The sequence below is a fragment of the Leuciscus leuciscus genome (assembly GCF_965113295.1).
Source record: "Leuciscus leuciscus genome assembly, chromosome: 2".
NCBI lineage: Eukaryota > Metazoa > Chordata > Actinopteri > Cypriniformes > Leuciscidae > Leuciscus > Leuciscus leuciscus.
In genome coordinates, this window is record NC_138726.1 from 59,020,111 (window position 1) to 59,045,243 (window position 25,133).

At 39.7% G+C, this 25,133-nt stretch overlaps 1 long non-coding RNA gene across 3 annotated transcripts; it reads right to left on the reverse strand.

Moving 5' to 3' along the window:
* Positions 1 to 556: 556 nt before the first annotated feature.
* LOC309492542 lies at positions 557 to 25,133 on the reverse strand. Of its 3 annotated transcripts, XR_014203555.1 has the most exons (6): positions 24,280 to 25,133; positions 17,421 to 17,516; positions 3,321 to 3,416; positions 2,785 to 2,833; positions 2,548 to 2,581; positions 557 to 1,694 (listed from the first exon to the last, which is right to left on the reverse strand). It is a non-coding gene; the product is annotated as an uncharacterized lncRNA (long non-coding RNA). The 3 variants fall into 3 exon arrangements; XR_014203556.1 differs by lacking the exon at positions 24,280 to 25,133 and having other exon boundaries at positions 17,421 to 17,635; XR_014203557.1 differs by lacking the exons at positions 17,421 to 17,516; positions 24,280 to 25,133 and adding an exon at positions 4,046 to 4,174.

Consider the following 25,133-nt stretch of genomic DNA (forward strand, 5'->3'; position numbering starts at 1 on the left):
ACATTGTTCTGCTTATGGGAACATTAAAATGTCCAGTTTTCTTAATGTTAGTGAAAGTTTTTTTTTTTTTTTTAAGGTTAGTAGTATAATGTTCCTGAAAACATTATTTAAACTAAATGTTTTATTAACAACTCAACTACACAGTAAATAATGTCAAAAGCGTTACTGATTAATATACTAAATAATAATGGCGAATTTTATAACAACATGATATGAATTTGATTTTTATTTAATTTGATTTAGTGAAAAAGTCCAATACAAGTCAGTTATTAAAGAATGAATAAAAAAGACCAAAAGCATTTTCAGTAAACCAACCCTTACAACAAGAACAGTTACAAGATTGAATATATTGTAAACAAAAATGTGTTTATTTTAGCTTCATGTCGCCTCTTAAAAGATTATTTCAAATACCTTCCCATGCTTACTTATAAAAGATCACACAGTTTGGTGAATATGTTGGTGAGATCAGATGTACATGTATTTTGTAATATATATTTTGGTCTTCTACATCTACATCAGCTGGGGAAATTATTGATTTTATTTTACATTACATTACAAAACAGTAACACACACACACATATATATACATACACACACACATATATATATATATATATATATATATATATATATATATATATATATATATATATATATATATATATATAAGGCAATTAAAATGAATGCTTGTAATTTAACAAGAAATAAATATAATCTACACTCCAGAACAAGTGGTTAATTTACAAAGACAAAAAGAGTTTAACCAAGGTCATGGAGAACCAGAAAAACAACATGCAAACGGTTGCTCATCAAACATAAAATAAAATCTTCCAAAAAATTATATGACAATCAGAGTAATTTAATCACATTACAAAATCAATGTAAAAAAAAAAAAGAAAAAAGAAAGAAAGTACATTTGACCTCATTTTCGTCACTATTTTCTGATAAGAGAAAAGCTCTGCTGTAATGTGAGAGTTTCTAGCCCTGAAATCATCAGATCTACAGTAGAAAATCCCAGAATATGTAAACTCCTATAATTCAGAATTCACTGCTTTGACTGAACACTGAACACTTCTCCGTGATTTTATACATCATTAAATACACATTTTTATAGATGTCAGTTTAGAGTATTATTGATGATAATACCAGACAGATCAGTTTCATTTCTAAACAGATTTTAAACTAATTTGTTAATATATTCTTTGGCATGTTTAATTTCATTCAGAGTCTCCTGAAATTTAGCAGCTGTTTCTCTCATCTCAGGAATAAGTTTCAAAGACATGTTTTGTCCTGTTATTTTGTAATGATCAAGAATTTGTAATAGATCATTGATTTTCCCGTTTAGTTGCTTATAATGCAGTTCGAGAGGTTTGTCAATTCTCCCCATGTTCATGGATCTCACTCTTCTCAGTATGTCTTTATTTTGAACATAATCCTTCTTCATCTGCTTAAGCTCTTTTACTGTGTTAGAAATTGTTCTCAGATGCTCAATCATTGTCTTGGTTAAAGACAAACCCAAATCCACTATGGCTTTGATTCTGTTTGTTGCTTCTGCCCATCGTCCCACTGTAGTTTCCTCATGTTCATCAGTGATGTCGTTCAGCTTCTTAATTTGACCAGTGAGAGTTTGATGATTTCTGTTAAATTCTGAGTTCAGTCCCGTAATGTTTTGTTGCAATTCGTTTACAAGTTTCCTGAAATATATATATATATATATATATATATAAAATAATCATAAGTAGAAAGCTCTGGATATTTGTTTTGTCTGTTTTATGGTTTTAACAGCCAAATGGCATATATTATATTAACCATTATACACATTGTAATTGTCATGCTGTACTTTTGCACTATAGCAAACTAACAACACTATAAAACTCCACAATAAAGGCTCCTTTGTTAACATTAGTTAATTCATTGGCTAATAGAGGCTGTGTTCTAGTTTTTATGTCCTTCTCTTGATAACTTCTCTCCGTCTCAGATGTACATCATTGCTAACGTTACACCAGTGTCCTTTACTGGCAGAACCTGCGCTAGTTCAACTCACTGAACTAGAATCATTTGTTTTATGCATCGTTCATGCTTGGGGTGTTGAAAAAACTATTAAAAAAAAATGCACTGATAAAAGTTATGATAATAATAGCATGATCTATGTAAAAACAGTCGGCTTAAAGTATCTACAAGTATTATATTATTATCTCATAAGTTAAGTCATATATAGAGTTGTGTGTGTGTAAATGAAATGTGAACACAATCATGTTCTGTTGTGGTTTAAGGAGCTGCTGAATACAGTATAAGTTACACTGTCCATATAAACTTCCCTCGTCCACTTGATGAGGAACTAATCATTATTTTTTTAAATGTTGAAATTAACTTAAATTACTTGAAATTAAGATCAATAAAATGCTGTAATAGTTATTGTTAACTAATGTAGTTAATTAATGTTAACAAATGAAACCTTGTTGTAAATGATGTACTCATATGGATAATAATCAGTTGATTATAAAGTTAATAAAGATAAAGTCAAAGCTTTGAACAAGAAACACTTACTCCTGATGCATCTCTTCTGCTCGATTCACTTCACCTGTATCAGACATTAAGCATTTTCAAAGATTACTCTAACGATCATTCATAACTAACAATATATATAGTGCTGTGATAGAAGTATTGTAGTATCCTGGAGTAACCACTAGCTGTCGTGTTTGTATTACAAGTGTGTGTGTGTGTGTGTGTGTGTGTGTGTGTGTGTGTGTGTGTGTGTGTGTGTGTGTGTGTGTGTGTTCTGACCTGTTGAAGAAGATGTACACGCCCCCATGAGTGTCTGTTGCTGTAACCGCTGTAAACAGAAGTAAAGTGATAACTACAACTCAATGTATGTCATAGTCTGATTTATAGTGAAGATACTAGAAGTAATGATTTTGTGTATTTATTGAAGTTGAATGTCACATTCTTTGTTCTGTATTCCTGCAAGGATCTATGCATAACATATTTTCACTCCTTGTACACTTGTGTCGATGACAACGCCTATCTCACGACCAATTCGTACGAGTGTGTACGAGGCGGCTAATTCATACGATTAGACAACAAATTGGGCAACTCGTAAAATATGTATGATTTAGCAAAAATGTGTAGGAGTGAGGTTGTATGAATTCGTACAATTATCCACCTCGTAAAATTCATACGATCAGGTTGGTCAATGACGTGACAATAAAGTAAAGGAAAACTCATCAATGTTGGAAAATTAAAGGATTTCAATTTAATTCATCCATGATGCCAAGATAAAAACCATGACTCAGAAACTGCTAAATGAAATGGAGACTCACGCTGGACTGAAGGATGATGTCAAACACTGTGATCAGAGACACTGCTTGATAAGGTCACCAGTCTGTGTGTGTGTGTGTTCAGATCTGTCAAACACACTGAGAAAAATCACCATGAGAAAAACATCTACAATTCAAAAGTTATCAATCTTTATTTCACCTGCTGAAGCAACAAGATGTAACAAGCAACGGCACACCTACTGTACATGAGCCAATGAGCCTTCATCACACATCATCTCACACCCTGATGAAGGCTCATTGGCTCATGTACAGTAGGCGTGCCGTTGCTTATCACCTGTTTTTAAAATCTAAGCCATGGAAGAATAAAGGTTTTTTATATTTTCTAAAATTACTCGAGTGCCTTGGATTGTTTTTTCTGAAGAGTGGAACCATCCCTAAACCCAAAGAGCACCGAGATACTGAAGTTACACAGCACTTCTTTATTTAAAACCACACACTGTCTGTACGCTTTCAAAATCATTAATCAGTTTTCTTTCCAACTCGTTTGTTGTTTTTGAAAAGATCCTATTAGTTTATCTTTTTGAATTATAAATGTAACTAACTAAATTAATTCATGCAGAATTTTTTTTTGAGATTTAGTCAACATCATTTCTAAATACTACACTAGTGAAATATATAAACAACTAAAATATATATATTCATCTGTGTGTAATGGGAATATAATCATAATTTGCTATAAATAAAGAAGTATGAATATTCTTGCCCACCTGGAGTGAGTGAAGAGCGTCTGAAGAGGGATTCGCTCTGACTGAAATACTGATCATATTTATATGCTTATGCTCCATTTATATTCCCAAGAGTTTCGTTTCAATACGAGTTTACAAGGAACAACAGACTTAGGCCTACACATCACTTTTGCAAAACTATCCGGTTCCTCTTTTGCCTTCAGGTGGTTGAAACTGTTTATTTTCTCTTTCACTTCATGCCAAGTTTTCCAGCAAACTCCTTCAGTGTGTCCTGAAATATCCTGGTAGTTTTTCTTATTATACTGATGAATATCAGTGTGTCTGATCTGATCTGGTTTTGTTGTTGTTGCAAGTCAAGTCTTGTCACCTTTATTTATATAGAGCTTTTTACAAAGCAGCTTTACAGTGATAACAGAAAAATTAATGCAACTAAGATTGTTTTGGCTCTACAGGAGATCTAGAATAAAGTCATTGTCCAGTTTAAGTACTTTTTTAATTGATTATTTTCTGCTGTGAGAATCACTAGTTATTAACTTATGGGCCATTTACACGTCAGCATTTTCAACTGAAAACAGAAAACTTTTAATGAGTTCTGGCCGTTCATTTACACGACAACTGCGTTTGGTGGCCTGAGGCTTATAGGGTTAGTGTTGGGATTAAGAGTTCAAAACATCACCTTCTACAGTCACATAATTCAGTTTAACACCGGCACATAGTCTAGTGTCCAACCATTTTCTGTCTCCTTCAGACTAAAAGGTAGGGTATAATACAGAATTTGTTGTTAAATAATCTTTGACAGATCTGTATTGACACTAGCAGCTGTTCTTCCACATTATCACTGTCTTCTTAAGTCTCTCACACCCTATTCGCATACACATACACATTAACATACATGTACACATACACATACACATTCATACACATAGAATTATTGTTGTATGCGTATTTGGATGCATATATATATATATATATATATATATATATATATATATATATATATATATATTGAGAGTGAGAAAAAACCCTAAAAAAACCTCAGACTGCTGATTTCCACATTGCCTCATTCGACCTCAAACGAATATCTACTGCGGCTACTCACAAATCAGGTAACACATTGGACCTTATTTACACCCGCTACTACTCCACTGACCATACACTGGTCACTCCACTGCACACCTCAGATCACTTCCTCCTCACTCTCAACCTCAACCTGCCTCAAAACACAACACGCACTCCTCCACAGGTCACCTTTCGCCGAAACCTACGCTCACTCTCACCCTCCCGCCTATCCTCTTTGGTCACATCCACACTTCCTCCACCTGATCAGCTCTCAACACTAGATACTAAAAGTGCAACTGATACTCTTTTCTCCACTTTAACATCCTGCTTGGACAACTTCTGCTCCCTTTCCTCCAGGCCAGCCGGCGCTATCCCCTTTGCCCCCTGGTTATCTGATGTTCTCCGCGAACATCGTTCTAAACTCAGGGGAGGAAGAGAGGAAGTGGCGCAAATCGAAAGATCCTTTCTGACCTTGGTCTTTTACAATCCCTCCTCTCTTCCTTCTCTGATAATATCTCTACTGCTAAAATGACTTACTATCACAACAAAATGAACAATTCTTCGGACTCTCGCATGCTTTTCAAAACCTCCTCCTCCTTCATCAACCCTAACAACTGACGACTTTGCCACATTCATCATAAATAAAACAACCATCATCAGCGGCCAATTACCAATCCACAAACTGACACACACATCTTACCAGCTAGCACACACATTCTACCCTCCTTCTCTCTGCTTTCAGAGGCAGAAGTCTCCAAACTCCTCCTTTCCAATCGCCCTACTACCTACCCGCTTGATCCTATTCCCACTAATCTACTTCAAGCCATTTCTTCCTTAATTGTACCCGCACTCACGCACATCAACACCTCTCTTCACACTGGTACTTTTCCCACAGCATTTAAGCAGGCTTGGGTAACCCCACTGCTTAAGAAACGCACTCTAAATCCAGCACATCTGGAAAATTACAGACCGGTATCCCTTCCATTCGTCTCGAAAACACTTGAACGAGTCTCTTCAACCAAATCTCTTCTTTTCTTACACAGAACAACCTCCTGGACAACAACCAGTCTGGTTTAAAAAGCGGACACTCAACTGAGACGACCCTGCTCTCGGTTATTGAAGCACTGAGGTTGGCAAGAGCAGCTTCCACATCCTCAGTTCTCATCCTGCTGGATCTGTCTGCTGCCTTTGCCACAGTTAACCACCAGATCCTCCTGTCAATCCTAAAGACAAAGGGCATCTCGGGAACGGCACTCCAATGGTTCAAGTCTTACCTCTCAGGTAGGTCCTTTAGGGTGTCGTGGAGGGGTGAGGTGAGGTGTCTATGACCTAACATCTAGCTACTGGGGTGCCTCAGGGCTCAGTGCTTGGACCACTTCTCTTTTCCATCTACATTACATCATTAGGATCTGTGACTCAGAAACATGTATTTTCCTTTCAGTGCTACGCTGATGACACACAACTCTACCTCTCATTCTAGCCTGATGATCCGACGGTAGCTGCTCGCATTTCAGGCTGCCTGACAGACATTTCTGGCTGGATGAAGGGCAACCACCTTCAACTAAACCTTGCGAAGACAGAGCTGCTTGTGGTCCTGGCCAACCCAACACTACACCAAATCTTCTCCATTCAGCTAGGTCTGTCATCCATAACTCCATCAAGGTCAGCCAGGAACATTGGAGTTGTGATTGATCAATTGAACTTCACAGACCACATTGCTAGAACTTCTCGGTCCTGCAGATTTGCCTTATACAACATTAGGGGGATCAGGTCCTTCCTATGAGAGCATGCTCTGGACACTCCTTGTCCAAGCACTTGTTCTATCCAGACTGGACTATTGTAATGCTCTACTGGCTGGTCTTCCAGCTTGCACTGTCAAACCTCTGTAACTGATCCAAAATGCTGCAGCTAGAGTGGTCTTTAACCCTCTGAGGTCGGAAAACGCGCCCCCGCGTTTTGCTGGATTTTCTTCACATTGTAGTACAATAAACTTAAATTACTCCGTCATTTATGGTTATACAGAAAAAAGAAATATAAAAAAAGAATCTGTGATATTTCTACTTTTGTATGTGTCCACTTACAATCAAATCAAAACATTGTGCTTTTGTAAAATAAAGAAAATAAACAGGGTGTGCGTTCTGCCTCTCCGTCGAGGTGAACTTTTTTTTCTTGAGCACGTCACTCAGCGAATACTTCTCACAGATTTATGAGCCATATACCTTTATACACATTTAAGTGTGTACTTTTAAATGATCGGATTCAAACTGAAAACAAATATTCTCTGTTTAAGTAATTTGTATAAAACCAACAGGATGTCCAGTATCTCAAACGCTTGCTAATTACTTTTAATTCGACACGCCCACTCGCGCAAAAGAGATTCACATGCAAATCTCCACATGGAACGCGAACGCCCTCATTACCTCAAACACAAAACACCAAAACACTTCACAAGTCTCTGCTTTTCGTCGAGTTTGGAAGACGCGCTGTGAGCTTACATTGGATTTACATCAGAAGAAGAAGAACGCGATTTGAAGACAAGAAAGATGTAAGGTAAGAAATTCGTACTTATTAGTTTATGGTATTGTTGCATAAACTTCACATTGCAGTTGAACTGTTGCTAGATATATGGTGAATATTATACTATTTAGACCCGTGTTTACTGTTAAATACTGTTTGTGGATATCTGCTCAAACATAGATATGTTAACCATAATGTTTAATATTTTGGAGCGCGATGGCGTTTGAATGTATCATATTTTGGAGCGCGCTGTGGGTTTGAATGTATCATATTTTGGAGCGCGATTGCGTTTGAAAGGAAAAATGCACCAAACATTAGGCTTTATGTTTTTACTATTATCTCATTTCATATCATCATAACGAATGGAAACATTTGAAGTAACATAAGATAATCAATATATTTTTCTCTAGCATTGTTACTGAAATCTTTTGGAAGATTTATAGGCTGCTTTGTAAAATAAAATTATTTTATGCAGTACTGCACATAGCTTATGCCTACAAGGCACAACAAATATGGTGTTCTTTATATTATATATTGTTGGAAACATTTGTGTGTGTGTGTGTGTGTGTGTGTGTGTATTCTGTGAATTTTAAAAAGCAATTTTAACCAGAAAAATCTAAAATGTATTCCCAAAATCGTGCAGGCCTAGTTTCTCTTGATACCAGTATGTTCACTTTTTTCTTTTCTTTCAGGGACCAGATGCAACTGAGTCCTGCTGACTTCAACATTCACATGAGTCTCTGTACATGAACATGGTAAAGTGAAAATCAAACACCTTGGAAATGGTATGTACAATGTTTTTAGGAATGGCACAAAGGTCTCTGTCTTTGGATCATTGTTTTCAATGTGCTCTTTTGTCATTTGTTGTGTATTTTTGGATTATGTTGTGTTGTAAATAAATCCAAACAATCTAAAAGCCATTCTTTTTTAAATCTCCTCATTCTTTGTGCAAGGTTGCTCTGAATGACAGGGCCTGATCGCTCCTAATAGGGCAGTTAGGGGAGTGTCTTTGTCTTTCTCAGGTGTTAAAACCTTACATATTCATAAGATGATCACGCCTCTTCGAATATGGCTTTGTCACACAAAACACGTCTTAGAAATTTTAAATCAATATATTGTCTTATCTGAATGAGCAGTCAGGGTGATTTTCACATAGTTTTGGAGCAAATATTCTAGGCTACATCATACAATTTTCAAAAGTCTTGTGAAGAAATAATCAGTATGGGTTTCATGGCCTTATTTCAGTGACAATTTTTTTTTTGTATTTTCACAAACCACGCATAAATGTCATTATCTCAAAACTACAAACTTTTACATACATGCTGCTGATATATTATTGTAGCAGAGTTTGTGCTGAATACAGTGTAATCAGACTTTAGCCATTAAAATGTCACTAGTAACAGAAAAAAACACAAATGTCAGAGCATGTCAGAACACCTCCAGGCCCAGAAAACAGCTCAGACCTCAGAGGGTTAACCCTCTGAGGTCTGAGGGGTTTTTGGGGTCCTTGAGATGTTCTGACCTGCCCTGACATTTGTGCTTTTTTCAGTTGCTTATAAACATATTAATGGCAAAGGTATAATTACACTCTATTTAGCACAAACAGGGCTACCATAATATGTGAGCAACATGCATGTACATGTTTGTATTTTTGAGAGAATAATGTTTATGCATGGTTATTGAAAAAACTAAAAACTAAAGTTTCTGAAATAAGGCCACAAAACACATACTAAATACGTGTCAATACGACTTTTGACTAATTGATGTCTTTGCCTAGAGTTTTTTCTTCAAAATGATGTGAAAATCATCCTGCCCTTATCATTCACATAACACAATACATTGATTTAAATCTTGTAAAACACTTTTTGTTTGTAAAGGCAATATGCGCAAGGGGCGTCAACCATTCAACACCATCATGCATATGTAGTGGTTCACACCTGAGGAGACAATGGGGCCCGCATACTTAATGAGCCATTCATTCAGGTGTGTCACCTATAGCCACAAGAAAGAATGCAAGAGCAATATATATACAGTATATATATATATATATATATATATATATATATATATATATATATATATATATATATATATTCTACCAAATTGGTTCACAGTTGGAAGCATGTCAATTTTCTTTTTTTTCTTTTTTTTGAACAAATTTTGCTTGCAAATTGTATAATATCCAAGGAAAACATGTCTAGTAATTGTGCAGTTAATTCTCATACTGTATTTTCAGTTTTGGAATATGTATCCTCTCCCCAAATTTGTCAATAATAAAACACAATAAAAATTATTTAAAGAAAATGCTTATATTTACCTTTTAAAATTTGTTTACATCTACCTTGTAAATATATATTTTTTTATTAAAAAGGTTACAATTACAACAACAATTGAAGTGTAATCTTTCTTTGTAAAAACTAAAGTATACATTTTATCATACATATTTCAAAGTTAAGGATTCATTACTTCGAATATAGCCTACATTGACAAAACATACTATATTTAACATATTAGCAAAAATTGGCAAACAAAAGCTTATTTGAGGTGGCAGATATTTTACAGTAAAAATGTGTAATCTATCCAAAACGAATCAACGAAATGTTGTCTTTCATTTGTCTGTAAAATAGGTCTTTCGTTTTTATTATAAGGAATATAAATGTTAATTTGCAGTTTAATACGTTGCTTATACAAATACATTTTATTTCAACATATTTCAATCGATTTTACTCAGTATAGTAAAATAGTTTGCTAAAAGCAGATCATTCATTCACACACAGAAACGCAATTCAAAATTAAACCGTCTTTTTGCGAGTTGTGGTAAACAGCGCATCTCTGCCGTTCATTCATTCACACAGAAACGCGATTTACTTGAGAATGAAAAAAAAAACTTACTACATTATTCCATCCGTTGCTCCTCGAAATACCAGCACTTCTGAGGTACGTTTTCCATTATTATTATTCCTCACAGCGCTGCGAGACAGTGTAGACAAGTACACTTATCTGAATAAACTTGATGTGTTTTCTCGAGCTGATATGTGGGCGTTCACAGTTTGTATGGGATCGTCTCAGTCATTTGCGTTTGAATAGCGCGCGCTCTCCGTGGGCGGGGCCGATTAAAACGTAATGAGCTGAGATGAGCTCGACTGGAATCGCTCTCTTTTAATACAGATTTCACAAGATGAGAATATTTGTTTTTTATATAAATTACTTCATTTAAAAGAAGAGAATTCAAGCTTCATGCCTGTGTGTCTGTATGCCTGTTTGACTGAGTATTCGCTGAGTTATTGTTCATTTTCGGACGCGTTTCAGAATGGACTTCACTGGCAGAGTGAAGGCAGAACTCGCTTCGTGTTTATTTTTCTTTATTTGGCAAAAAGCACAACACTTTGTTTTTATTGTGAGTATACACAAAAATAATACACATTTAACAGAATCGATTGATGTATGAAACTCCTATGGAAAATCAAAGTCAACAGAGTATTTATGAGTTTCTTTTACATTGATAAAAAAAAAGCGTGCTGGTATCGCCGGCGATACCGTAGACCTCAGGGGGTTAACGAGCCGAAGAGAGCACACGTCACTCCTCTCCTCACAAAATTGCACTGGTTGCCAGTTGCCGCTCGCATCAAATTCAAGTCACTGACGTTTGCCTACAGAACAACCACTGGTACTGCTCCCCTGTACCTAAACTCATTACTTCAGACTTATGTGCCATCCAGAAACTTGCGCTCTGCAAGTGAATGTCGTCTTGTGGTGCCTTCTCAAAGAGGCACAAAATGTCTTTCTCTGACCTTTACCTTGACTGTTCCCTGCTGGTGGAATGATCTGCCTAACTCAACCAGAGCGTCTGAGTCCGTAGCTATTTTTAAGAAACGTCTGAAGACGCATCTTTTTCTCACACCAACTCACACCCACTTGCTCATCCTATGCTTAGATGCAGGGTACCCTTTCCTAGGTGACCCGAAACTGACAAATAATTGATCCGACTTTCGCCACAGGGCAGCTCTGTGGACATGGGATTTCAAAGCCAGAACAGGGCATAGCAGATTACGTTTTTCTTGATCTGATGATAAGAACGGTGGAGGGCAGAAGGCCTGCAGCATAATGGGGCCCGCAACATTAGTAGGGACCTTGAGAACATATGGCTTTCACCATACCAGGTGCAAACGACAAGGCTTGCAAGTCTCCAATTCTCTTGATAGAAGAAATAACAAAGCGAAATAAAGTTTTTAGTGTGAGGAACTTTTCTAAAACCTCTTCAGTACGGGGCTACTAATAACAGACGGAACCCTCTCCAGAACTCCCAGGAGCAAAGATATCGGAGGAAAGGCGTACAGGTATAGCCTCGGCCACATCGCATCCAGCTTCCCTGTGAGGGAGAACCACATGGGACAGTGAGTTGTCTCTGAAGATAAAAATAGGTCGACTTGTGCTTGACCGAATTTCTCCCATAGGAGCTTCACCGCCTCGGGGTGAAGTCTCCATTCCCTTGGCCTCAGCCCCTGTCTCGACAGGTTATCCACTCCCTGGTTTTGATGCCCTGGAATATATACTGCCCTGAGAGACAGTAATTTCCTTGGCCCATAGGAGAATCTTATGAGCCAGACTGCATAGGTGACGTGACCTCAGACCCCACTGATGGTTGATGTAAGAGACCACTGATGTGTTGTCCATGCAGACAAGCACATGATTGCCCCTCAGGTCTGGGAGGAAGTGCTTGAGAGCTCGAAACACCGCCATCATTTCTAGACGATTTATGTGCCAAGAAAATTGATTGTCCTGCCACGGACCTTTCGCTAAGCGACCACTCATGATCAACCCCCCAACCTGGGAGGGAAGCATCTGTCGTTAGCGTTACGCAAGGACAAGAAGCCCCCAGCACTGGGCATTGGGCGAGGAACCAAGTCTTCTTTCACATGACTAAGGCACGTAGGCATTGGGGCGTGACCTTGATCATGTGAAACAGATTTCCGCTCGGAGAAAACCCCTTGGTTCTGAGCCACCACTGCTGGGGTCTCAGGTACACAAACCGAAAATATTTTACTTTGGACGCAGCTGCCATGAGACCCAACAGTCTCTGAAACTGTTTCACAGTGAGTAACTGGCCTAGTTTTACAACATTCACGGCTGAGTGAATCGATGCTATACGAGCAGGGGAAAGTTGTGCCTGCATCGCCGTCGAATCCCAAACCACGGCTGGAAAAGTGGTCCTCTGAGATGGAAGGAGCACACTCTACTTGACGTTCAGCCTTAACCCCAACTTACTTATATGCGACAGAATGACATCTCGATGCCGAACCGCCATCTGCTCGGATTGAGCTAAAATCAACCAATCATTGATGTAATTCAACGAATGCCCTGGAGTCTCAGTGGAGCCAGAGCTGCATCCACGCATTTCGTGATAGTGCGGTTTGATAAACCTAGCCCGAAGGGAAGAACCAGGAAAATATTGGTATGCTTCGCCCCCGAAAGCGAACCTCAGGAACTTCCTGTGATGAGGATGGATGGCTACATGGAAGTACGCGTCCTTCAAGTCTTTGGTGACAAAACAGTCCTTGGACTGAATCTGTGACACGATCTGTTTGAGTGTAAGCATCTTGAACATGAGTTATGAACCCTGTGGTTTAGTTGGCGCAGGTCTAGAATAGGACGCAACCCCCCATCCTTTTTTGGAACAATAAAGTAATGGTTGTAAAACCCTGACTCCCTGCTGGGAGGAGGAACCCTTTCTGTAGCCTCCTTTCGTGGAAGAGTCTGTACTTCTTGCCCCATAACCAGAGTCTGCTCGGGGTCCACCACCATAGGGAGGACCCCTAGAAATCTGGGCAGACGAGAACCGAACTGAATTCTGTAACCCTTGTCTATTATGAGCAGGACCCAGCGAGATATATTTGGTAATAGCTTCCACACTGCCAGAAAATCTACTAAGGAAACCAGTCTCTCGAGACTGGCCTCTGGTTTTGGTCAAACAGCCACTTCGGTTCCCTGTAACGGCGAACAACCGAACTGACTGTTCTACGACCCTTCTCAGAGGATCGTTGGGAAATGCAGCCACCTCGACGCCCTGAAGCGGCGAACCGGCAGGGAACAACCGCACTGACTGCTTTACGGCCCTCCTCGGAGGATCGTTTGGGGACGCTGATACCTCTGTGCCCTCAAGCGGCGAACCGGCAGGGAAAACCGGCGAACTGGCAGCGCTGCAACCCTCCTCAGAGAGTCACCCCCCAGAGGGCGTCAGGGAGAAATGGGCACCGTTTTTTGATGAGGTGGAAACCGTTTCTCCCCAGAGGGGACTGCCCTCAGATGTCTGACGGCCTCTGCGTCAGGACTTCTTCTTAGTCGAAGCCTTCTTGGAGATAATGACTGATTTCGAAAATGAACAACCGCCACCCAGACCCCCATTAATGTGGAGGAGCCAGAGTGGCGACGCTTTGCTTTTCACTCTGTGCTGTGAGGAGCTCGTAGATCTAATGTTCCCGAGACTGCTGGGCGGGAACAGTCTCGGGAACATTAGATTGGCCTGGAAGAAACTTCTGGAACGCCGCTGATTGTTTCTTCGCCTCCTGAAACCTCTCGACGGCCGTTTTAACTGAGTCGCTGAAGAGGCCAGAAGGCGAGAGCGGAGCGTCCAAAAGAACAGATCTATCCCTATCTTTCATATCAGACAGATTTAGCCAAAGATGCCGCTCCGTGGCCATCAGGGCTGCCATAGAACAGCCTACTGATTTGGCCGTCTCCTTGGTGGCCTGAAGAGACAAATCTGTTGCGTGACGCAATTCTCGAATTCGTGGCTTTTAGTGACGATGCTGACTCAGGAGAGAGATAGCTTGCAAGTGTCTTTTTAGCCCAAGGCATCATCACACAACCATGTTGTTTTAATCCCATAATATTGCTGTATTTAGACGTTTGAGTGTTAAACACACGATATGGCTTTCTCCATGACCTTGATACCTCAGTGTGGAGGTCGGGAAAAAACAGCAGTCCCCGACGAGGAGGCTGTGATCTAGATGGTATAAATATTTCATCTAGTAAACTTTTCTTTTGAACTTCCTGTTTCTCGGCTGGCCACTCGATATTTAGTTTAACGACAGCACAAGTCACAACCCTCATAAGCAGGGGTATGAGGTGGCAAATCCTCAAAATCCCCTGCATCAATGCTTACAACATCCAGATCCTCAGAACTGTATAATTGTAGCACTGGTACCTCGCCTCAGGGAGTAGAAACCGCAGTGTGTGCTTGGGCATGCTCCATTCCCTAACAAGCTACACACAGTTTGTGTGTTCCCACCCGTAAGGAAACGAGGGCAAGGGACAGCACACTGTTTAAACTGCTGCTTGTTCGTCATGATATATATATATAGTGATTGTGCAATGACAAAACAACAGAGATAGACAGAGACAGTGTCACAGAGAGCGTTTGCTGAAGACACAGAAGCTAGCGCGGTCTGTTTCTGGGTATGATTTATAGTTTCCTGGTCTGTGATGTCATCCCCCTATGACGTCTCGACACCATTGGACTGATTCTACACGTGCTTCAAGACGCAGCTCGAGCTCCCTTGAAAAGAGAAGTTCATTTGACCTCAGTTTCCTCACTATTTTCTGATAAAAGAAAACCTCTGCTATAATGTGAGAGTTTTTAGCCCTGAAAGCAGCAGATGTACAGTAGAAAATCCCAGAATATGTAAACTTCTATAATTCAGAATTCACTGCTTTCAAAGACTGCACATTTTCTGCATGATTTTATACATCATTAAATGCACACATTTTTAAATATTTCGGTTTAGAGTGGTCTGCTTTTACTGTATTATTGAAAATAATACCAGACAGATCAGTTCAATCATTTCAAAACAGATTTTTAAGTTATTTGTTAAAATATTCTTTGGCACTTTTAGTTTCATTCAGTCTTCTGAAATTGAGCAGCTGTTTCTCTCATCTGATTAATACATTTCAAAGTTTCTGATTTGATTTCTTCTGCTTTTGCCTCTTTCGCTGAAAATATGATACTGTAATGATCAAGATCAACTAATACAGTTGGGATTGTGTCAGTTAGTTGCTCAACCAGTTTTAGAGTTGTGGCAATTCTTGCGGTTTTCTCAGATCTCACTCTTGTCAGTATTTCCTTATTTTGAACAGAAATATATATATTTTTTATAATCCATCTACTGAAGCTCTTTTATGGTGTTATAAATTTGTTGTTAATGTTAAATGATAAACATTGGGATGGTTCTGTTGTGGACATGTTTTATGATCTTCACAATAGTCTTGATCATGTTAGATGCTTCACCTGTTCCTCCAGCCATTCCCAATGTTAAAACTGATAAGGCCCGACGTGCTAGCCATCCCAAAATGCCCTCTGTAGTTTTCTTCAGGTTCATCAGTGATGTCATTCAGCTCCTTTATTTTATCACTGAGAGTTTGATGATTTCTGTCATATTCGGTTCCCTTAATGCTTTGTTGCAATTTGTCAAAAATAGCTTCAAGTTTCCTGAAATATCAAAACTTTTTCAGAAGTAGACAGCACTACATATGTTTTGTCTGTTTTAAGGTTTTACCAGCCAAAGGGCATATATTCTATTAACCATTATGCAAATTGTAATTGTCTTGCTGTACTTTTGCACTAATTAACAACAACACTAAGCCAAAACTTCACAATAAAGGCTCCTTTGTTAACATTAGTTAATTCATTGGCTAATAGAGGCTGTGTTCTAGTTTTTATGTACTTCTCTTGATAACTTCTCTCCGTCTCAGATGTACATCATTGCTAACGTTACACCAGTGTCCTTTACTGGCATAACCTGCGCTAGTTCAACTCACTGAACTACAATAATTTGTTTTATGCACCAATCTATAGTTCTATTTGCATGCTTTGGGTGTTGAATAAAATATTTTTGAGCAAAAATTATGATAATAATAGAACGATCTATGTAAAAACAGTCGGCTTAAAGTATCTACAAGTATTATATTATCATCTCATAAGTTAAGTCATATATAGAGTTGTGTGTGTGTAAATGAATTGTGAACACAATCATGTTCTGTTGTGGTTTAAGGAGCTGCTGAATACAGTATAAGTTACACTGTCCATATAAACTTCCCTCGTCCACTTCACAAGTAACTATTCATTTTAAAAATGTTGAAATTAACTAAGATTAATAAAATGCTGTAATAATAGTTCATGTTAACTAATGAAACCTTGTTGTAAATGATGTACTCATATGGATAATAATCAGTTGATTATAAAGTTAATAAAGATAAAGTCAAAGCTTTGAACAAGAAACACTTACTCCTGATGCATCTCTTCTGCTCGATTCACTTCACCTGTATCAGACATTAAGCATTTTCAAAGATTACTCTAACGATCATTCATAACTAACAATATATATAGTGCTGTGATAGAAGTATTGTAGTATCCTGGAGTAACCACTGGTGTCGTGTTTGTATTACAAGTGTGTGAATAACATGACCTGAAGACCACCATGATCCTACATACTCAATGTATGTAGTAGTCTGATTTATAGTGAAGATACTACATGTAATGATTTTGTGTGTGTATTTATTGAAGCTGAATGTCACATTCTTTGTTCTGCGTTCCTGCAAGGATCTATGCATAAAATATTTTCACTCCTTGTACACTTGTGTCAATGACAACGCTATCTCACGACCAATTCGTACGATTGGTCAACACATTATCCACCTCGTAAAATCCATAATAAATTAAAGAATTTAAACTAATTTTCAATTTAATTAATCCATGATGCAAAGATAATAAAAACTGGCAGAGCAAACCATGGCTCATAAACTGCTAAATGAAATGGAGACTCACGCTGGACTGAAGGATGATGTCAAACACTGTGATCAGAGACACTGCTTGATAAGGTCACCAGTCTGTGTGTGTGTGTGTTCAGATCTGTCAAACACACTGAGAAAAATCACCATGAGAAAAACATCTACAATTCAAAAGTTATCAATCTTTATTTCACCTGCTGAATTAAAACCACACACTGACTGTACAGTTTCAAAATCATTAATCTGTATTATTTCCAACTGATTTTTTTTAAAGATCTTTTTTGTTTATCTTTTTTTAATTAAAAAGTTTAAATAAAAAAACGAATCAATTGACTAAATGAATTCATTCACAACATTTAGTGAGATTTAGTCCGTTTTATTAAAAAATGCTTTTGGCTGTACAGCAGATCTAGAATAATGTAATTGTCCAGCTTTTTACATTTATTTATTTAAGTCATTGTCCAGCGTTTTTAATTTATTTATTTCCGCTGTGAGAATCACTAGTTATTAACTTATGGGCCGCTTACACAACAGTGTTTTCAACTTAAAACTGAAAACTTTTAATGAGTTATGGCCGTTCATTTACACAATAACTGCGTTTGCTTTGAAACTTTGAAATAGGTTTCTGAAAACGAGTTTTTGAAAACGACACCGTTATCATCTCTGTCATTTTTTAAATGTTCATGATATGGAATATAATATTAATATGGAGAAATCCTTATAACATTTCCAAGCGGTTAGGTAGGATTGGAAGTTTCTGGGGGAAACGGCTTGAAGAAGAGAGGCGTCGAGGAGTGGTTTCAATGGTGGTTTATGGGAATATCAGTGAGAAAAACAGTGAGAGCGTGGGTTCAGGTACATGCGATTCTTACTCAATTTGTTAGCGCCTTTGGAAGGTGGATTGGTTTTTGGAGATGGAAATGTTGACTTAAGTGAAACATACAGGTTGTATATCTCTGCTTTGTTCATCCTCCTGTAAAAATGAACATCAGCGCTGATTAGAGCTTGTCTTAACCCCAACACTGTCCATTTTTCTAGAGCAGGGATTGTGGGTTGTGCTGAGTTGTAGGAGGATGCTGAAGATGATGGTGGATGTCTTGGTGGTGGTGGTGCGGGAAAACCTCAGCGTCTCAGGGTATGATCCAGGCAAATCCAGGCTTGGTTGCGTTGTCCTGTTGAGCGCGAGTGGAAGGTAATATGATGCCATAAAGAATCGCATGCGCAGGGTAAGATTTGTGAAATTGTGCACAAGATTGCAAGCGTAAATTAAATTTGCATGCGCAAGAGAAGATTTGTTAAGGTGTAAATCACGTTTCAAGCGTAAGAAAAAAAGAATCGGCAACATTTTACTGGTTTTCATAAGAGTAATTCATGTATTGTGAAACTGCAGCTTCACGCTTACGCAAAAGAAATATGATCTGTATTCTTCTGACTTCCATTTTTCCGCGCTTACACTTTTGGCACGTTTATTTCGCCGAAATACATCCAAAATCATTGCAAGCCTGTGAACAGTGATTTGCAACCGAAAACAACAGTTTAAAGAACTGCAAAATGGATTGAAAGTGTAAAACCAATCTGTATGAGTAAAAAATAAACTGTTGCAAATGTCTAAATGACTTGTTGTGTGCGTAGGGTAAATGCTCCCGAAATAACCCGATTTGCACATTTCCGTCTTCCTGCGCTTACAGTTTTGGCACGATTCTCTCACTCATTGAGTTTTGCAAGTGCGAAGAGGAGGGCGGGTCCACCTTCATCACAGCCAATCAAATGAGCTTCTCGCGATTTAATCTTATCTGATTGGTTCAATAAACACGCCAGGCGCCATGAAGAGAAGTCAATCCTTCCTGACATTCTGATTTGGCTCAGCGTTGTCGGAATGGTACTTTTAACGTGCACACAAATAATAAATATAAAATAGGCCTATATTTAAATCCTTCATAAGTTGTGTACCATTAAGCCGACTCGCGTGTGTTCATACTGAATTCATATCACATACTCAAGCTAGTGTTAAGTAAGAAAAACAGATTCGATTGGTTTGGCATTTTCATTGAAATGATGTATATCATATAATCTGCTTAGACCTTTGAGCTGATGCTAAACTATATAATTACAACGTTTTATATCAAATATATAATTAAAATGTAATGTGCATGTTGCTAATTGTTATAATGCTGTTTCTTAAGGAACTGTTGATGAATACTGTATTGGATAGACTCCATGCACGACTGTCCCATCTGCTTAATCGACCACCAGTTGATTTAGATTTTTTGGAGTTTGCCTGTTCCCAGGTGCTAGTTTTTTTAAGTGCACTGTCAAGCCAGGAGGATTCTTTTCCACATGCTGTAATGGATGAACTTAGAGAGGATGTACAGGTGATTGGTGAGATCAACAACAATCACGTGTGTACGCACAACACTCTAGACTTTGAATCTGGCAAGCTTGGGCGACCAAGAATAGTTTTGTCAGAGGATCATATTGAGGAACTAATAGCCATGTCTCTACCAGTGCTGTGTGTTGCAAAATTGCTGGGAGTGAGCACATTAAACCATACGCCGGATAATGTCAGAAACAGGACTGTCAGTGAAAGATACACACAGTAGGGTTCTGGATGAGGAGCTGGACACATTAGTCACAGCAGTAAAATCCAGACATCCATATGCTGGATTTAGGATGGTGAAGGGTTTGCTGCAGGCTGAGGGCCATAGAGTGCAGTGGTAAAGAATCCGGGCCTCCATGCACAGAGTTGACTGTGCAGGCATCATCTCCCGGCTGACACAGTTGGGATGTGTAGTTCGGCGAACATACTCTGTGCCAAGCCCAATAGCACTGATGCACAGTGATACTAATCATAAGCTCATTTGGAATGTATATACTCACCCTAAATTAGTCAAAGAAATATTATTAGCTGAGCCTTTTTTTTTTCATTGTTTTTGACTTTTCTCTAAAACAGCTACAACATTGTGATCTTCGGGGGCATCGATGGTTGCTCTAGAAAGGTATTTAAATTCAATAAACAAAGCGCTATTCTGCACTAAAGTAAACCAATTATTACTACCAAACCTACAATCATTGCTCGAGATCTATAGCATTTATATTGCATCTTGATGTCAGAATCACTGTCAGGTCACAAAACACAGGATCCAATTGCGAATTAAAGTGAAGGTTTATTTAGAACAACAAGGAAGCAAGACAGGAAAAGTTGGTGTAGAGTCTCTGGTCAGCAGTTAGGTCCTTGGCAGCGCAGGGGACTGCAGTGGGCTGTAATCCGATCCTAGTAGACGGAGACCGCTGAAGGAAACAGCAGTGAACGTCAACCCAGGCAATAATCCAAAATGCAGGCACAGAGCAGAAATTTTAAATTTTGTATTTTTACTAGTGTAAACAAATGTTTTGTGAGATAGTTATTTTTAAAATGTGCTATCTAAATATTTTTTTAGGGTCAGGGGAGACCAAGGGGTTGAAAATGTAGAAGTGAATAGAACTAATTGTGCTATCTTTGAAACTTTGCATATATCGTTTATGTATAACAGAAATAATTTTGGACCCAGTACTGACCCCTGGGGGATACCACAAGCAATGTCCAAGTGGCTTGTTTGGTGCATATGTTTCCATGATTCTTGAGCAAGGCCTCAGGTTATTGCCACCAAACCTTCGGCCTGTGGTCAGACCCTTCGTTACTCCGGGCAGGAGTAGGTTTGGTGGCACGCCGGTGTGATTGTCACCTGGTGGGACCCATGGTCACCCATCTCGGGACTCGACCGTGAAGCCAGTGCTGAAGCGGTCTTATATGAAGCAATACATGGGGGGCAAGTTTGCTCTTTTCCCAGTTCTACCAGAAAGACTCGGGAGATAAATTGATATAACAAGCGCATGTTTATTAACAGCCCAACAAGCATAAAAAGTTCTTTGGCGTAGGCCCCGTCCTTAGCGCGCAATGCGAGGGTAGCGGAAGCTGCATATCCTGCCTGAAGACGAAGGCAGGGGCGCAGCCGATCCCCTGGAGGTAAAGGAAGGGACCATCCTGGTGGTGGTGGGGAGGATGAAGGGGAAAGTACCATCTTGGTGGTGGTTGGGGAGGATGGAGGTAATTGGCAGCGTCAGCATCTGCGAACTCAGACAAATGTAAGTACCAATCTTTTATACTGCGAGTGTTAGCACATGATTGGTTAGAAGTGAGGTAATACATGACGCGCTGATTGAGTCTTCCTGGCAGAACTTAACGCTAAAGCTTTAATTTAACCTGAAGCCCCAACTGGCTGAGGTGACTGAGCACCAGGTTCTTGTGTTAAATGAATATTAAATGTTCCCAACTAATTGTAAACTATTGTAAAACCCAAACTGAAATAGATACGCTGAGGCTGCACTCACAGACACCAGCTGTTCTTACATGATGTCATTTGCTCAAGAGTTAGTTTATTTTTGAAAAATCCCCAGAAATGGCATACCAAACTTGGAAATTTAGCTGCTTTCAGGAATACAAAATACAATACAAAATTTGTGTGACCCTCCCCCTAGACTGTGAGTAAGGTTTGTTGTATCTTACCTTATCGTTGTGCAGTCAATACAACAAATAACAGCTGTTCTCACTGTAAGATCCTAACCTTACTCATGAGCAAATTAAATGTGGCATAATGATGTCATTTAACAGAGGCTTGTATTTCCAGCAACTTGCAGAACTTAAGAAAACTACAGAAAATAACCTGAGGCTACAATTTACAATTAGTTGTATGAGTTTATAATTACCCTCAGCCAGTGGTCCCTGTGTTCACACAACTGGTCCCGAGACAGTCGTCGAAATAGTTGAGAATGTGAATGTCGTGTTCCTCCAAGGGCCGCGTCCGCAACATTCGTGAAGACGCAGGGAAACAGGGACAGCCCGATGGGTAGGACTTTGTACTGATAAGCTCGACCCTCGAACACAAAGCACAGAAATGGCCTGTGTCAAGTAACAGTCAAGACATGCTAGTACGCGTCCTTCAGGTCAATCGCTGCAAACCAATCTCTGGGATGGACGCATTCAAAAATGCGTTTCTGCGTCAGCATTGAATGGTAGCTTGTGAAGGCTACGATTTAAATCTCGCAAGTCTAAGATCGGCCTTTACCCACCGCTTTTCTTGGGTTCAGTGAAGTAGGGTCTGTAAAACCCAGTTCTCATATCGGATGGAGGGACCGGCTCTATCGCGTCCTTCGCCAGTAGGACTGCGATTTTCGCTCGGAAGATATGAGCATCAACAGTTTTTACTGAAGTGAACTGGACATCTCTGAACTTGGGGGGACGCCGGGCGAACTGAATCGCATTGCCGAGCCTGATGGTCCGAATGAGCCAGTGAGATGGGCTGGGGACTGCTAGCCAGGCTCTCAGAGACCGTACAAGCGGGACCAAAGGGACTGTAGACGTACCCACAGTAAGGGCAGGGAACATGGGTGGCGTCGTCTTCCTGAAGCGGACACAGTTGTTTTTTTAGCAGGGAACGACACCCTTGGCAATGAGCAGACTGAGGGGCGGCCCATAAGGGACTCTGATGATACATCGGGGTACCTATGATACTGACTGCGGATAACTGCTGGGCCAGTCCTCGACAGTGTTGCCGAAGAGGCCACTTTGTGAGATGAGAGTGTCAAGAAAGCATACTTTGACGAACTCTCGCACCCTTGCAAGGCCAGCCTTCTGGACCACAGAGATGGACATCGTCTGGCGGAGGGTCTGCGCCATGACTTTGATCAAGGTCAGTCAACATGCGCAGCTCAACCCTGGCTCAGAACTACCCTCGTGCAATAAGAGTACCTTGGCCTCACATGCAGGGCAGAGGTGGCCTGCCAGAGGCACAGCCACCCCACCGTCAAGGGTAGTCAGAGAGGTGAACATTTTTTATGCAGAATTTGGCACTTTTGGCATTCCATATTTTGGCACCAATATAGTTCCATACTGCCAAGTTTTCTATGCACATCCAAGAAAGACCCGGGAAAGCATGGTTGTCAGCTCTGAATCTGATTCAGCAGAAGCACACACACTATTACAGTGGGAGCTCAGCATCATTCTCATTTCCAGAGCGAAACAGCCACTTTCTCCAATACAGCAATCAACATCTACCCTCAGCTGGAGCCCTGAATGAAACACTAGGTTCCCCCATTTATTTAATTTTTTATTAGGACCAGCAATCCCATCCAGAAGCTGCACAGCTTGTGATATGCTGGAGGGAGAAGGGCCCTAGGGGGTTAGTTCGCCCGAAAGAGAAGCCCACACTGCTCGGGTCACCCAAGCTAATTTACTGAAGTAGACCTCTCCTGTTGGCCACCAGGGAGGGCGCTACAACGGAGAATAGGCAAAGGGACTGCGCACCTAGAGCGCCTAGCGAGCGCTGGGTTGCTGTGACCGCTCAAAGGCACACAACACGCTGAGGAGAGAGAGACCCATCCGGATTTTGCCCTGCGAAAGATCTCACTTATCTTCACTGTCTCCCAGAGTGTAGAGCAGACCTGCGGCTGAGCTTTTACAGTCAAGCGACGGCTGACCAACAACAGAGGGGACTCAAGCTTTCTGGAGAAAGAAGAGTCGACCGGCGTGCCGACGTGGTCATGTTCCCTTGCGAAAACAAACCACCCACGAACACAGTCTCAGCATGCTTACGCCCAGACATCACCATGAGACAGTCATCGTGGCCGTCAGTAAGGACTGGAAACGACTGCATCCAGAAACACACGGGTGGAATGTCATCTTTAGAAAGACGCAACTCACACCCATGTACATTTACATTTACATTTATTCATTTAGCTGACGCTTATATCCGAAGCGACTTACAATTGCTATATATGTCAGAGGTCGCACGCCTCTGGAGCAACTAGGGGTTAAAGGAGAAGTTCACTTTTGAAAAAACTTTTGCTGATAATTTACTCACCCCCATGTCATCCAAGATGTCCATGTCTTTCTTTCTTCAGTCGAAAAGAAATTAAGGTTTTTGATGAAAACATTCCAGGATTTTTCCACATATTATGGATTCCATTGGGACCCAAACGGTTCAAGGTCCAAATGACAGTTTCATTGCCGCTTCAAAGGGCTTTAAACGATACCAGACGATGAATAAGGGTCTTATCTAGCGAAACGATCGGTCATTTCAAAAATAAATAAAAAAGTTTAAGTTTTATAAGCACAAATGTTCGCCTTGCTCTGTTCTGTGATGCGCGTTCGTGACGTCACGTAATACGCAATTACGTTGAAAAGGTCAAGTTTGATGTGTTTACAAATGTGCGGAAGGAGGACCAAATAAACATTTTCAAATGTATTTGTGTCAGTTTATCGTTTAAAATGCCCATTTCGTGTGCGCATCCTGAGTGTTTTAATATTAAAAAGCCAAAAAGAACATTTTCTTCAATTTTTCAAGCGTGACCTTTTCAACGTAATTGCGTATTACTTGACGTCACGAACGCGCATCACAGAACAGAGCAAGGCGAACATTTGTGCTTATAAAACGTAAACTTTTTATTTTATTTTTGAAATGACCGATCGTTTCGCTAGATAAGACCCTTATTCATCGTCTGGTATCGTTTAAAGCCCTTTGAAGCTGCAATGAAACTGTCATTTGGACCTTGAACCGTTTGGGTCCCAATGGAATCCATAATATGTGAAAAAATCCTGGAATGTTTTCATCAAAAACCTTAATTTCTTTTCGACTGAAGAAAGAAAGACATGGACATCTTGGATGACATGGGGGTGAGTAAATAATCAGCAAAAGTTTTTTTAAAAGTGAACTTC